Genomic DNA, 13,382 nt, shown 5'->3' on the forward strand with positions numbered 1-13,382 from the left:
GGAAATGTAGTCTACCCCAACATCAATCCCATACTATATGAATATTGGATGGACAGCTAGTCATCTAGGTCTAATGTTATCAGCCTGCCAAGGAGGTAGACTGGTCATCAAATATTAGTGCATATCTTTCTTTCCATACTTACACACTTAGCATACGCACACACACACACACACACATACACACACACACAAAATCCCACCCAGTCACTATATCCAGCTCAAAGACCAGGATCTCAGGGTGATATACAGTAATCTCTAGCAAGTCTAGATGTATCTCCTTGTGGTACAGAGACCTATATCTCAAAAACAAGTATCTTCTCTCCTCTAACCACCACTCAAATACAATGTGGAGGCAGGAACAGGAAAGCCAAAATAAAATTCCATTTCAGAAGAGGGAAGAATGGGAGCTACAGGGCAGTCACTTGTCCACAGCAATGGTAACATCTTGCTGGGTAGACACAGTAAAGACTGCTCCTGTGTGAGGGTGGAATTCCTCGACTAGACCTTAATTCTGATCTCTGGAGGAATTTCCTTGTCCATTGTTCTCTCTGGTGTCTGACTACAGCTTTGGAAGACTGGTCCATGTCCACTTTCCTCCATAGCCTTATCTGAAGTGAGCATTGCTGAGTTGAAATTTTCTTTCATTTCATTATATATATGTATAGCTTGGGACTATATAGCATTCACAGCTTGCTTCTAGCTAGTGCAAATTTAGAGGCTCGAGAGTAGTTTTATATTACAAGGTGTTTGGGGGAGGTTGTTTTATTCATTAACAGATCACTAAACCCAAATCATTTCAGTGTCTGCTTGTGAGGAACTTGACCTAAGATCCTTGTGGATGTCTGTCTCCTTTTTAGGATATAAATTCTACCATGGTGAAAACTTGTTATGCTCATTACTGTATCTCAGTGCTTAGACCAGTGTCTGGTACTCAATTTAAGGTGCTAAATAAATATCTATTGATCGAGTGAATGGGATAGGACCAACTAAACGTTTATTTGGTATATGAATGAAATAAATTTAGTGCTCTCCTTGCAAGATGTTCTGGTAAACATATTTTCTTTCATTTCATTATACTCAGTGATGTTTTACAGCCCGGTAATGTAACCCTTATGGATTGGCACTTTGGAAGTCTGCCTGGTTGGCCTGTGCCCAGCTCCCACTGAATGAATGAACATGGTGTGTGCCTACAGCTAGGAAGAGAGCAGAGGACACACAATAGGGGGAAGTGAGGTAAAGCAGGGCTTGCCTTCTAGGTGCAGTCGAGTTGGGGCAGCTCTGCCACTGGCAATCAGTATGGACAGGGAAATCTGCAAGCTACCACCACCCCTCTATACAAGTAGCCACACTTCCTTTTGGTCAAGCAAGGAAAAGGCACCCTTTCCTTGTGGCGATGTGGGAGAGGAGGGATTATGGAAGTTCTAGGTGTTTCCCCCTGATAAGACAAATTCTGGGGCCTGACGCCTGGTCCCATTGTTAATCCATCGCTTCTTTAGGCCTTTTCAGAGGGTGGAATAGGGTTGGGTGCAGTAAAAACTGGCTAAAAATAAGTCTTGAAACAGACACTGTCAGGAGCAGGTGTTTTGGGAAAGTCGAGTTTGACTCCTGAAAAGGAATACCTCATAGGGCCTTTGCTAGAGGAGAGTGGGCACCTGATGGCAGTGGTGCAGTCTGTTTTCCTGTCCCAGGCCCCCTGAAGGAAGGCTGTCCAAGCCTTCCATCCCACCCCCCACGTCTAATACCACCACATACCATACCCCCATCATGGCTATCCCCCATAGCTTTACTACCTCCTGCCCAATATAGATTCACAAAGTCACCACCTTCTGACTCAAGGATTATAGAGTCTCTCAAAATAAGTTGTACTGAACAACTGCTGTACCCAGAAACAGACTGAGTGTAAATTCCAAGGCCCTGGTTCCAACTCCCTCACGCTTAAGCCCCTGCCTGTGCCCCTGTAGGCACCTGACCAGGAAGCAAATAGAAGGAGCAAGTCTTTCTGATCCTGTACTCCATTTTTACACCAAGGAGAGGCTGGCCAAGTCTAGGTCAATGCATTTACAGCCCTCTGTAGTGTGAAATTCTTCAAATACAATGCCCTCTCAGCTCACATACAGAACTCCTCAAACTGAGCAGTCCTGAATGAATCGTGGAACAGGGAGAAATGTGTGTCTGAGCCTCAGCCACTTTGCTCCTCCTCTGTCTCTCCCTCCTGTGGTCCTGGACAAGCTATAAGAATCCCTTCTGTCATACTCAGGGAAGAACAGTGTGAGGCCCAGAGAGCCCCAGCAGAAAGGGACACACTGAATAGAGCCGGGACTTGGAACTCAATCCTACCTCATGGCAATATTATACCAAGGAAGCTGGGCCGAACTTAGCTTTATATATATATATATATTATATATATATATAATATATATATATTTTTTAAATATATATATATATTTTTTTGTAGATGTGGGGTATCAGGTGGCCTCACCTGGGAGGAGAGAGTCCTTGAGGGTCAGGGATTCAGGCAGGTCCAGAGACTATGAGCAGATTGTCTTGGCCCAAACAGAACTGCAGTGTTTACAATGTTAGCATTTGCAGATGAAGTGGAGAGGAAATCATGAAGGATCCAGTTACTGGACAACTTTGAAGGTCAGAATGGGAAGCCTGGATTTGATCCAATGGACAATAGGGGACCATTGTAATTTTCTGAGCAGAGGAATATCTCATTAAAGAGACCCCAGAAGAATAGGGGCCTCTCATAAAATCAGCCCTAAAGAGGCATGTGTCTGGACTATAAAAACTTTTGATAAGCACTTTACAATGTCTCTTGCATCCTCTCCTTCCCTTCCGTCATCTCTGCCCCACCTAAGTTTAGATGCCCAGTCATTCTGCCTAGGCCCTCGCTCAGCTTCCTACTGGTACTCACCTTCCATCCCCCTGTATGAGTCCATCCTCCATTCTGATGCAGTGGTCTCCCTGTAACACAAACCTGGCACAACATGCCACCGCCTCCTTCAGCTCCTAAGCCTGGCTTTGCAAGTCCTCCACAGTGATGCTACAGCCTCCCTTTCCAGCTTTCTCCTCACCACACCCACCTGCACCTGCGGCTCCCCACGCTCTTCCCTGTCCCTGGTTGGCGCATGCTGCACCTTCCACCTGCTCTCCTTCCCCTCTCCAGCATCCCTTACCTTCTCTCAGAGCCTCTGCTGAAGATCTGTTATTTTTTAAGGCCTGGTTCTAATCTCGTGCCCCTCAAAAACCCTTTTAAGATCCTCTGAAATAGTCTCTCAAGGCACTGTGTTTGTATATCCAGTGTATCTGGTCTAGCACTTATCTGTCTGCCTCATGTCAGGGTTATTTATAAATGGCTGTTTCTCCTATTATGCTGTACATTCTAAGAAAGCAAAACAGAGTTACCAAAATATAAAGTTGAATTTCTTGTATTGGCTAGCAGAGCTTATTAATTCTGGTGGGTGGATAGCGCTACAGAAATTTTTAAAACCAAGAACAGCCATGCTGAGCCCAGGACACTCTGAACTTTCAAGACCCACACACTTCCTAGCCCTGTTCTATGGTAGGTGAGGTCAGCACTAGATAAGAAACGCCGAGTTGGCCAAGAATCTCCTGCACCCCTCCCAGCCCAGTGTTATGTCTAACAGTGGAGCCAGGCTGGCGATTTGGGGAGAGGCATGGTGTCGATATCATAACACCAGGACATTACCCACCACGTGGCTTAAGTCCCTTTGCTCCCACTCTGGATTTATCATCTGATGTTGACACACTGCTTAGTCTATGAAGGCTTTGGGGGAACACAGGCACTTAGCAATGAGCAGAATGGTTATTTAGGAGATACAGGAGTCACCTGAGATAATTTACTGATTGTGTCTATATGCAGGGCTCTGGACCAGAGACTGTAGGAGACACAATCCTGAAAGGTTAAGAATGATGGTTAAGTACAAGTCAGTCCACGGCCTATGGATAGGTTGTGTTCCTGAACCACACGTGTTGAAACTTAATAGGTTTATTTCAGAGAAACCTATGAACAGGAGAGGGAGGCTTCCAGGCTATTCCGCAGGAGCCTATTAAACTCACCATGTGACTAACTATAGTACCTTAGCATTACAGACCTCAAGCAGCCTTTAAAATCTGATTCCAGCAGAAGAAGCCATTCTGCATTCTAAAATGGAATGCTCTCTCTGCCAAGGAGGCCTGGAGATCCTGTCCTCTGCACAGGCCACCACAGTGACAGAAGTTCTGAGTTCCTCGTGCCCTCTGCTAGCCTAAATGGCTAAAAAGGGAGTCTCAGGAGCTGCCAGTGTTTGTAAGTGGGTGCCTAAGTGTCCCCAGGAGCAAGCCGAAGAGGGGACTTCATATGCTTTCTTCAGAGATGGGAGTCCTTGCCTAGAATGGATGCTTTTATGGAATAAATGTTCACTGAAAATGATTTGCAAGCTGAGAAGAGCCTATATACTGAATTAGGTGAGTTGGAGAATGTCAGAGTGAAAAGGCTGTTTAAGTTCAGCTAATCCAACCCCCACATTTTATAGAGAAGGAAGCTGACACCAAAGAAGCCAAATGACTTGCCTGCAGTTCCACAAAATGAGTGGCACAACAGAGCTGTGAATCCAGACCTTCCATGGAGCAAGTCATTTCACTTGAGCTCAGTTTCTTCTGCTAAGTGGGAAGGACGCCCCCTCCCCTACTCTGAGTGTTGTTGGGAGGGTCACATACACAGTTAGGATATCTTTACAAACTGCAAATGCCATGGAAATGGGAGCTACTTTTGCTTCCTCTACTCCCAACTCCCTCATTCTTCTCCAACTTAGTGCTACAATAAATGACACAGGAGCCAGGATGTGTGGTGGCAGGACACCCCAGAGACAGTGCCAAATCCTCCTGGCCTGCCAACCTAAGTTGTGTGGCTGACACCTCTCTTTGGATAGGCAGTAGAAATGGGCCCATGCAAGAGGGGCCGATCTCCTGGAGAAGGTTTCTAAGCTTCAGAAAAGACGTGCTTACAAGGGTCAACACTAGAAGCACACCCAGGTGTCTGTCAGGGTGGCTCTGGGAGCCCCTTGGTGTCCCAGGAGGAGGACCTAGAGAGCAGGGAGTGAGTCCTCAGCAGAAGACCTTCCTGAAACAAGCTGCTCTCCTCCACGTCCTCCCTTTGCCCCTTTGAATAGACTGGTTTAAGTTGTTTAGGTTGTCTGCCCATGTTTCATCCTCTCTCATTTGCAGATATTCTCACAATAAGTTAAAAAGTATTTTGTAATTGCTTGCCATTGATGGGTTCCTTGTTTTTTTTCAATCACCCTACACCACTCTACACCACTTTTAGAAGTGTTCCATCCACTACCGCTACTCAGTTATAGGGTTCCAACAGCTGGTAGGAGCCTACACATCTGGGTGCCAATGGCTTGCCGAGTTCTGGTTGATTGATTTTCCTTGTGGCCCCATTGATCCCAACATCTCTCTGCACAGCGCATTCACAAGATGGCAGGTAATGGTAATAACCTCTCTGACAGTGAAGTCACATGGCAAGTGTGTTATCTCTTGTAAAGTGTAGAAGAGCTGTAAGTAAAAATCATAGTGGGAGTTAACATTTATTGAGCAGAGGATGTGTCAGGTCCTGTGATAGGGGTGTTACTTGGAAGATCTTACTTAACCCTCACAACAACCCTCTGAGGTGGATTGACTATTTTTATTTACCTTTTACAAATGAGGAAACTGAGGCTTCGATAACTTGCCCAAGGTCCCACAGCCAGTAGAGGAAGTGGGATCTGGTAATGTTCATTTAGGTCAGTGGATTTGGCATGTGAAATTCCCCAAAATTGACTTAAAAATAAAGGCACCTTTAGGACACATCACTTACGAAAAGTGCTCTCATGTGCATAAAATGAAAAAATGATCACCCTTAACTGTTCTTTTGCTTCAGGCCAGGAAGGGGTTCACTGTGGTCTGACGTGACCCTGCGGCCCAGCGAGGATCTTGCATGTAGCAGGCTATAGACGGCCACCAAGTTCTCATGATGGTAGTCGCCTCTGTAGGCCAGTCAAAGGTAACCCCAGAGGGCTGAGCTGGACCCCTCCCAAGGTCACATGACTCTGAACAACAACAGGAAATTGTAGAGAGAATTCCAAGGAGTTCCTACCTGCCCAAGTCCCCCATGTGCTTATCCTCATGGGTGCCTATCAAGTCTGAGTGTGGGCTGTGTGCCCTCGTGGGTGTGAAGCCCAAGCCAGCACTAGGTGTTGCACCACACATGACGAGGCTGATGCAAACCCTCACAGCCTCTCCTCCTGGGGCTTCTCCCCCTTCCCTTGCCCCCTTCAGGAGGCCACAAGGTGGGATATTTTGTTGGCAAGCTCAGTGAATAGGGACCAGTCAGGATAGGAAGGGGGCGGGCATGGCAATCTCCTTGTCACCACAAGCACAGCTGAGACTGCACCCCATCCAGTCACACTCTAACACCCGCCACACCCTCAGCTCAGTTTCCAAGAATCAAAGTGGCTGTGCCCAGTGACTCCTGGGTTGCTGACAGAACTGAAAACTCAGACTGAAAAGTGACTCAACACAAAGTCAGAGCTTAAACATGATGCTTTCCTAGCCCACATACCCATTCTGCCTCTGTGTCTTACTCAGGAGGTGTTTAAGCTGTCTGTTACATGCAGAAGAGGAGTACCACACACACAGAAGTGTCAGTGTTGCGATGGTCCCGTAGAACTTCTCTGGAAAGGACCTCAGCAGACACCTGTCACAGACACACGGGAAGGCCAGGAGGCCAAAGGTTTGTGTCACACGGATCATGGGTGATCATATGCCTTCTGCCAAACTGAGGTTCATTAATTATTAATCCACAAAAGCTCATTCCCTCTCCTTCAAAGGGGGATGGCGTGATAAAAATCTAGGAAGACATCTGGAAAGAAGAGTATTCCAGTTACCAAACAGAAACCTTTCACTTCAGGGTGAAACTGCACCCCCTTCTCCCCTGCCCTGACCAACCCTACCCCAGCTCCTTTACAGGCAATGGTGGAATCTACAGATGGCTGAGAGTGTCTAAAACAATGTTATTGCTAAGCTTGACAGTGATTGTCCAGGCCAAAAAGGGACTAAAGGCAGTGAGCCCACAGTTCTGACCTCCTGTGAGCTGGAGAATTCCTTACTCTTTTGGGGATGCCGAGACCACCAGACTTCACAGAGGAGGCTCTATGATGAGAACAAGGCAGGCATTGGGGAGTCACTGAGAACCCACATTTCCTTCCTCTAGTGGATGCCTTCTGCATTGCTGCTTTGCTCACTTCCTGATTCGCCAGCAAAACAAGGTCGAAGTAACTTCTGCTCAGTGTGTGTCACTATTCTGGCCAGTCCTCCAGCAAGACCACTCTATGTAATAAATGTATGGACAGTGAGTTGAAAGGACACACATTAAAAACACAGAAGCATGTACTGCATGGAGCACTGGGTGTTATATGAAAACAATGAATCGTGGATCACTACATCAAAAGCTAATGATGTATGGTGACTAACGTAACATAATAAAATTAAATTAAGTTAAAAAAAACCCCACAGAAGCAGTGTGGGACAGGGAGAGGGGATGAAAGGGAAAACGGTGTGGGACAGGGACCTGTGGGACAGGAAAAAAACAATGAACAATTTAAAAGGTTCTTGAATAAACCGACAGTGAGGAGGAGCCATGAACTGAGGAGTGTTACCAAGTCAATTCACTACACCTGAGGGCCGATAGAAAATAAATGAGTAAATGAATAAATAAATAAAGTGGTCTGCTTCAGAATTAAACTCTGAAAAGAGTGCACTGGATTGAGACCAAAAAGATGTCACCACTCATTCACAAAATAGCCACTGGAGGTTTGGGGAAAACTCACTCATATTTACACCCTGGTTCTGATTTGATATATTTAAAAATATAAAAAATAGCCCTGGCAATTACAACACAGTGGGAAAAAGTTAAAATCATTGTAGAAAATTCTACCACTTTTCTTCCGTCAAGTGCAGAGAGATATAGTAAAAACGCCAAGAAAGGAAGAAATACCATGTGTGTGCCTGGTATACAGCAAATGCTTAATAAATATTTATTGCACAGCATACAAATTCAGCAATGCACATTTTGTATACCAGATGTATTGCAGATGCACACTATTGTGCATGCTTTATGTATGTTTTCTTGCATTGCTTTTCTTAAACTAACAGACCCTTAACTATAGAGAACAAACTGATGGTTACCAGAGGCAAGGGGGGTTAAAGGAATGGGGAAATAGGTGATGGGGATTAAGGAATGCACTTGTGATGAGCACTGAGTAATATATGGAACTGTTGAATTACTATATTGTACACCTGAAACTAATATGTACAATTGTTATGTTGACTATACTGGAATTAACATTTAAAAATTAAAATAAAATACAATGACAAAACTAGCATTTAAAAAACCCTAAAAACAAAAACAAACAAACAAACAACTAAATAAATTATAGTTTTCATGATTGCTGAATGTCTGTCTACTCATAGTCTTGGATAGTCAACTGAGAGTCATGCCCTACTGAGTCCCGGAGGAAATACCCTGAAATATTTTAAGTGATGCCTACAACAATACTAGATTCTTCCTCATCTGGGGAACACTAGTCTGGACTAACCCTATCCAATCTTTAATTTTTCACCCTCATTTACCCACCCTTCAGGTCCGGCCACCTATGTCTATGAATGTTCACAGCTTTGTCCATGTGGCTCTCTGTGCCTGGAATGCCCTTAGTAATTAGCCCTTAGACTGAAACTTACTTCAAGGCCAGCCTCAAGGTCACTTCCTTTGTAAAGTGTCTTCAATAACCCATGACAGTAAAAACCATTCTCTTCTCCATGCTGCTTGGTACTCCTGTGGCACGCTTCATCAAGGGATGTCTATTTCCCTATGTGACTTCTCCTTTGGCTTCAGGACTCTTGAACACAAAGACTGGACTTATTTGGCATTTTATCTCCACAAGGTGCTTGACATATGGTAGATAGGCAATAAGTAGTTGTTGAATAGACTTACTGAAGAATTTCTGGTCTGCATTTAGCATTTCTGTTTATACCTCTACTAACTAATGATGGCCTACAGCTGTGGTCAAAGCCGACCCCACCTCAAGAAGCAGAAGCCAGGTGTCCTAACTCATTAGTTGGGTCTGCTTCTTTGGCAACAGCCTCTAGTTCTCCCAGTTTTCTCTTTCATTCTCTCTTTTCTACTCATCTCTCTTCTGTGTTTCCCCAGGAGTGAGAATGGGAACAAAGCCTCTATAATGCACACTATTTGAAAAGGTTTTCCTGCTAAAAAATGTTTTTGTAGAAATGCAATTAAGCTACATCTTATATACTTCTGTAGCCCTCCCAGCTATGCCTAGCATGGTTCTTGCCTCAAGAACTATTTGCTCAATTAATACATGGTTTTATGTAATGCTCTATAATTCCAGGGAACTTAAGATGTTTAAGATAGTCAAAGTTTTTCATTATAAGGATATCATTTTTGTGGGGTATGTAAGTGGGGTTGGGGAAATTAAGTGCCTGAAAACTCTGTGCCTGCCCTAATATTACCCTGACAAGCTACTGGGAGACTTGGCAAACGCCATTGTGGTTAGCAAACCTGTTCATAAACTTAGCGAAGATAACTTCCATTCAACCCATGTGAAAATAACAGCAATTTTGAATCACTGTAGCAAAATGGAGGAAGGTTGATTGTACTACACATAGAAGCACAGCTAGCCCCCACATGCCTCTTTTGGTTGGACCTCTAGCCTCCAGCCCATTTTAGCCCACTAACAGCATAAGGATGTCATAAATTTAAACCACTTTTGGAGAAGGGACTTTAGAGATCACCTAGCCAAGCTGTTCCAGCTCAGAGACTGTACATACTCAGGAATATCCTAAAGGGACAGCAGTAGAGCCAGAGCTATTTTTAATATTTCAAAAAGGCCAGTGGAAGTCATGCACCTACCAGGAATAATATGATAAAACCTCTAAAAAAGTCTCGTCTATTTATATTTGCTTCTAGTTAGGATTTTGTCAATTCAGGGTTATAAAACTCTCTCTTGATGATTAAAATCTCTGCTTAATTACAGATGGCAAAATAATTTCTTTAAAATGCAGAGGATTTTTGGAGGAAGATTAATCTTTCAAAACATGAAACACATGCAGAGAGAAACAATAAAAGAGGTCCATGGTGGTAAAAGTTTGCAAACTGCTGACTTCACCCAACACTTTCACTTTACAACCCAGAAAAGGAAACTGACTCGGGTAGAGACTTGGCCTGGGTCACGTGGCTAGCTGGTGGCAGAGTCAGGGGATACCTGTCCTCTATTTCCTGGACCAGTGCTTTTAAAGCTCCCACACTAGAACATTATCAGTTGCCGTCCCTTAATCTGTTTTCGCTTCCTGGTTTTCTTTACATCATTGGATGGCGCAGAGAGGCGGGAGCACACCACACCCAGAGGGAAGGAGAATGAAGCAGATACCCAAGAGCAGGAAAAGCTGGAGACCAGCGACACCCACTGCTCAGGCTGTGATGAGAAGCGCAAGTGTCCTGGGGAAGTGATCTCAGGACAGGAGCTCAGGGGGGGGGGTGGGGATGACTGACAGAGGTGGCTGAAGGAAGTACACTGGACAAGAATAAAGATGACTTCTGTTTTCTGGAGGCAAGGTCTTCCTCATCAAAGGGGCATTGAGAATGGGAGACTCTTACTCTGCTGGCTCATGATGGCAAATCACTGGCCCTGTGGGGGGGGGGGCGGTGAGTAGGCATGTGGTTTGGTAGAGAGCCAGAAAAGATACAGAGAAATAAACACAAAGGTGTAGAATGACCACCAGTTGTGTAGGGGACACACTTGCCTCTTGAGATTTCTAGGATTCTAGGAGCCCCCACTAGCTGGGATAGATTTTATCCCATTATCTCCACCCCAAACCCTAATCACCCAAAAAGCTTATTCTCATGAGCAGTGTTCCCTACTCAGAGTATTTCTTTCTCTTTCTCCTCCCTTCACCCCCCAAAATCCTACAGGACTCTTTGACAAAATCCTACACTCAGCAATCAGAAATATTAATATTTTATAACATGTTGCCTCTCTTGGTGGGATTTCCTAACCCAAATGGAAAAATACAAATTCATTAACTGAGACAATTCAATTCTTTACAGTCTGATTCATGGAAGATTAAAGAAAGACAGGTCTTTAAAGCTCATCAAGTTCAATCTCCTCATTCTACAAAGCAGGAATCTGAGTTCTGGAGAAGGAAGTGGCTGGTTTTCGATCATATAGCCAGTTAGAAGCAGAGCCAGCTCTCTTTACCCTCTACTGTTGGATAGGAAAATGTTCCTTTGCTTCAAGAAGTTTGTGACTGAAGAATTGCTGCAGGTAAGAGCGGGGTGGGATTGGGGTAGAAAGGCCTTCCCAAATCATTCCATGTAAGTGGTTACCTACTAGGTTTTCCCCTTCCTGGGCACCTAATGGTGGTTCCTAGAAATCTGGGCCGGAGCTGGGGAGCCTACAACAGGTAAGTAAGGTATCATTATAGCGAGAACCAAATATCGCAAAGGCCTTGCCCCATGTGTGCTTATGCTTTCAGTGAAGCAGCACCAACTGTCTGCAAACTCATTTTCAGATCTTTGAATTGACAGAACACATCAAGAAGAAGGCATTTATTTGTCCCAAGTCTTAGATTTGGAGGAACATTCCAGTTCGGTAGTTCTCTTTTAGATAGTTTTCTCTGTTGGCTGCCTGTAAAATGCTGTATTCTTCATGGCTCCGTTCCCCTCTTTTCACTTATACACTTCTGACCAACCTCATCCATTCTCTCCCCTCATTTGATTATCTCCTGGCAGTTCCCTCTGAGCCCCAGATCTCTACATTGAATGGACATCTTCCCTCGGATGATGCACCATCTGTTAGACTCCGTAACTTTCAGGGAGCCTTCATCAATTCTTTCTTCCGAGACCTACTCTACACCTACCACCCTGACTGATCGATATCTTGTGATCTACTCTTATAGCACTCTGTGCCCCCAATTTACTGATAATATTTATGTTGGTTAATTTTATGTTTCAACTTGACTGGGCCACTGGGTACCCAGATAATTGGTCAAAAATTATTCTGGGTGCTTTTGTGAGGGTGTTTTTAGATGAAATTAACATTTATATTGGTAGACTGAGTAAAACAGATTGCTCTCCATCATGTAAATGGACTTCATCCAGTGAGCTGAACTTTTGAATAGAAAAAAGGCTGACCCTAATGGCTAAAATAAACAACTCAGGAAACAACAGACATCGGTGAGGATGTGGAGAAAGGGAAGTCCTCTTACGCTGTTGCTGGGAATGCGAACTGGTGCAGCCACTCAGGAAAACAGTATGGAGGTTCCTCAAAAAGTTAAAAATACAACTACCTTATGACCCAGCAATTATACTACTTTTTTTTATCCAAAGGATACAAACAGAGTGATTTGAAGGGGTACATCCACCCCAATGTTTATAGCAGCAATGTCCACAATAACCAAAATATGGAAAGAGCCCAAGTGTCCATCACCAGATAAATGGATAAAGAAGATGTGGTACACACACACACACACACACACACACACACACACACTCACACATACATACACACACACAATGGAACATTAGTCATCAAAAAGAATGAAATCTTGCCATTTGCAATGACGTGGATGGAACTAGAGTGTATTGTGTTAAGCATGTAAGTCAGTCAGAGAAAGACAAATATATGATTTCACTCCTATGTAGAATTTAAGAAACAAAACAGATGTACATAGGGGAAGGGAAGGAAAAATAAAATAAGATAAAAAGAGAAAGGGAGGCAAAACATGAGACTCTTAACTCTAGGAAACAAACAGGGCTGCTGGAGGGGCAGTGGGTGGGCGATGGGGTAACTGGGTGATGGCATTAAGGAGGGCACTTGATGTGATGAGCACTGAGTGTTATATACAACTTGTGAATCACCAAATTCTATGCCTGAAACTAATAATACACTATATGTTAACTAAATTGAATTTAAATAAAAAGTTTTTAAAAAGAAAAAAGGCTGACCCTTCCCTGAGTAGGGGAGAATTCCCCTGCCTTGATGGCCTTTAAACTGGGACTTTGGCTCTTCCTGGTTCTACAACAGTCTGCTGGCTTTGGGACTTGAACTGAGACATTAATTCTGCAGATTTTGGACTTGCCAGCCTACATGGCCATGCGAGCCAATTCCTAATAATAATTCTCATATATCCTATTGATTCTGTTCCTCTGGAGAACCGTGACTAATACAATAGTTATAGTTATTTATTTCACTGTTTTACTATGGGCTAAGCACAAACACATCCCAACTGCCCTTACTCCTCTATATACCCATTCATGATAA

The sequence above is a fragment of the Callorhinus ursinus genome, unplaced genomic scaffold (genome assembly GCF_003265705.2).
Source record: "Callorhinus ursinus isolate GAN/ISIS: 27379988/994484 unplaced genomic scaffold, GSC_fseal_2.0 scaffold121, whole genome shotgun sequence".
Classification (NCBI taxonomy): domain Eukaryota; kingdom Metazoa; phylum Chordata; class Mammalia; order Carnivora; family Otariidae; genus Callorhinus; species Callorhinus ursinus.